Below are 3,575 nucleotides of genomic sequence, written 5' to 3'. Positions count from 1 at the left end.
GCGTGGCGCAAAGAGAGAGAGAGAGAGAGACGGGAAGCGGGCTGGCTGGCTGGCTGACCCGCCCCACTGGAAAGCGCTGGCGCAGCCGCCGGGTCGGGAAAGAAGCACGTCCCGCCGCCTCTCACCGCGCCCTTCTGCGGGAAAAGGCCGCCCCCCCCTCTCGTCCTACCCTGCTCAGAATTGCGGGGTTAGTTTGTGAGGCGAGGCAGGACTAGCGCGTTGTGGAGAGCGCGCGATGGCGCCCCCCGAAGTTTGCCCGTGGTTAAAAACACGCGGTCCGTCTCGTGGGAACCCAGAGAAGGGGGTTCCTCGCCGCGCTCTCGGCGAGGTGAGAGAATCCCTCGCAAGCGCCCTGCGCTCGCCTCGTTTCCTTGAAAATCTCCGCGCGCCTCTTAGGCGGGAAAGACGCACGGTGGGAAAAGCCCGGAGGTCCCGCGCCCTGCGCACAGAATGCTTTGAGGCAGGTGGAGGTTTGACGCGGAGGGTGGGGAAGAGCAATAGCAATAGCAGTTAGACTTATATACCGCTTCATAGGGCTTTACAGCCCTCTCTAAGCGGTTTACAGAGTCAGCATATCGCCCCCAACAATCCGGGTCCTCATTTCACCCACCTCGGAAGGATGGAAGGCTGAGTCAACCTTGAGCCGGTGAGATTTGAACCGCTGAACTGCAGATAACAGTCAGCTGAAGTGGCCTGCAGTACTGCACCCTAACCACTGCGCCACCTTGGCTCTTAAGAGATTTTGAGTGGGGTTTTTTTCCCCCCCCCCCCCGTGTAGTTTTCAAGGATTTTTTTTTAAGTGGGTGCCTCGGTTGGAAGGTGAGAGGGACGTATTTATCTGCGAGGAACCCTGAACGTTTTTGCTGGGGAAAGCTGTCCCGGCATTGACTTTTTCCTTTAAGCTAGAAACAGGATGCGCGCATTTCCTTACTTCTGCACAGAAACACACAACATTGATCACCCTCACTTCCTTAAAGCTAAGCATGATAGTAGCCAGCAAGATTTCTCCATTGGATCTGGGCTTTTGATAATTGAGGGGACGAATGATGATTTGTTAATGAATTCTACTTGAAGGACCATTCAGTTGATCCGAAAATGGGTGAAATATTAAATAAACTATTGGAAAGGGCTGAATGTTTGCAAGAGCCTATTCAGCTGGAAAAGGTTATAAGCTAGATTAGAGGAGGAAATGGGCCCTGCCATCTGTAGTTGCCAGAGAGATTGATCATTTTTTTCAGGAATGAAGGCAAGCACTCCCTGTGATAAATGAACAGACCTATTGAAAAATTGTCAAAAATGGTGAATGAAATAGAATGAGAGAGCTGGAGAGACACTCCTTGTTTACAGATCACAATGGAGGCAGGCAATTCGGTTCCACCACAAAACCGCGGAGTACAAAATCGCGCTCGACGAAAGCGCACATTTGACGTCATCACAGCGTGACGAAAACATCGCGCTGTGATCGAAAAATGTAAAAATAAAGCGAAAACCTTACCCTAACCCCCCCAAACCTAACCCTAAACCTAACCCTTAACCTAACCCTAAATCTAACCCTAAACCTAACCATTAACGTAACGCTAAACCTAACGCTAACCCTTAACCTAACGCTAAACGTAACCCTAACGCTCTAAACCTAACGCTAACCCTTAACCTAACCCTAAACCTAAACCTAACCCTTACCTTTATGTGAATCGGCTTGCTTTAATTTTAATTTTATTTAAATTTTTAATTTTTTTCATCGCGCTGTGATGACGTCACATGCGCGCTTTCGTCGAGCGCGATTTTGTCCTCCGCGGTTAAGACGGGTCACGGGCAATTCAGTCATTAAGCAAAGCAGTTGCAAAGTGAAACCACAACTGTGTTTACCCTCTTCCTTCAGCTATCCTTTGCTGAAGTATACAGATCTGCAAAGATCATAAGTGGAAGGGCTGATCATAAAAGCTATTGTTGCTACCAATTTAAGATGCTTTCAAGATGGGATTAGTCAAATTAATGTAGGTTGAGACAAACAATGACTCCTACTTATAATAGCTGTTTATCTGATGGGCAACATGAACAGGAGGTACTAGTGATTTCTTGTCCTTTGTGTAAGAATCTGTTTAGTCATTCTAAAATAGGTTACAAGAGTTTATAGAGCTGTAACCTCAAGGGTCCCAGTCACCAGGACCCTCCTTGTATTAAAATTTACTACCATTTTAATATTTTTGCACGTCTCCACCAAGATGGCATTCGTCCAAGGAAAACGCATACATAGGGACACACCAGCAAAATGACTGCCCCGGGCTGTGGCGGGGGGTGGGGAGGAGTTTTTGTTCTTTTATTTTCCCCAGAGCTGTTTTATGAACTGAATTTTGTGGGTTCAGTTAAACAAGAATAATTCTGCTCGATTAGCCGCCTTTCAAGTGTTGCAATGGAGTTTTCATGTCCCTTACTGCCCGGATTGAGATGACAAAATTGCATTGGCTGAGAGCAGCATAGTTAATTTCATTCCACAGCAGCCTTGAAGTAGCAGCCAAACAATATATAGCAGTAGGTGATGAGATTCCCAGCAGTAAAGAAGGTCACCTATGAGTGGTCTCCAACCTTGGCAACTTTAAGACCTGTGGACTTCAACTTCCAGAGTTCCTCAGCCAGCTTTGCTGGCTGAGGAACTCTGGGAATTGAAGTCCACAAGTCTTAAAGTTGCCAAGGTTGGAGACCACTGACTTATGCCATCTTCTTCCTGAGGGGGTTCTTGGTGCTCTCTGAGCTTGCTTGTTTCCTTGCAATTTTTATTCTGTGTCTTGCCTGTCTGTGTGGGTGGAGGCGGTCTTAAGAGATTCTTTGGTTGGGCTGTTTACTGATGGCTCTTTGGCAGTTTCTTCTATTATATTTTCTTTCAGAATGGGAAGTGGTGGGGTTACTTTTCACTGCTTTTATTGAGAAATTTAAAAAGGGATGTTCCCAATTTTCTAACGATCAGGACAATGTTCAAGCACTATTTCTTAACTTATTTAACAGAGAATGTACAAAAAAAATCACAAAAAATGCTGTCTCAACAAAAGGATATATAATTGGTACCCTTCAGAGTGGTAGTCAGCAGGTTCTGACCAGTTCTGGAGAATCAGTAGTGGAAATTTGGAGTAGTTTGGAGAACTGGTAAATACCACCTCTAACTGGCCTTGCCCTCATTTATTCTCTGCCTCCCGAGTCCCAGCTGATCAGGAGGGAATGCGGATTTTGCAGTATCCTTCCCCTGGAATGGGGTGGGAATGGAGATTTTACAGTATCCTTCCCCTGCCACGCCCACCAAGCCATGCCCACAGAACCAGTAGTAAAAAAATTTGAATTCCACCACTGGTACCCTCCCCTCAAAGTAATCACACAAGGAAATGGAGGGTGGTCTACTTCTTTACATATTTTCTTGAAAAGAAAAATGTCAAGAACAAAGGCACTGATTCTGTTTGCAAATTAAGGCATGAACAATTAAGAAAGTTAATGTATTTTTCCCCATTATGGACAACCTATCTCCAAATGAGCTAAATTTGATTCAGAATACTCCCCGAGAAGCACACCACTTACAATATAAACACTGG

The sequence above is a fragment of the Thamnophis elegans genome, chromosome 3, assembly GCF_009769535.1.
Source record: "Thamnophis elegans isolate rThaEle1 chromosome 3, rThaEle1.pri, whole genome shotgun sequence".
In the NCBI taxonomy this organism is placed as follows: Eukaryota; Metazoa; Chordata; class Lepidosauria; order Squamata; family Colubridae; genus Thamnophis; species Thamnophis elegans.
Note: the sequence above shows the minus strand (reverse complement) of the source record.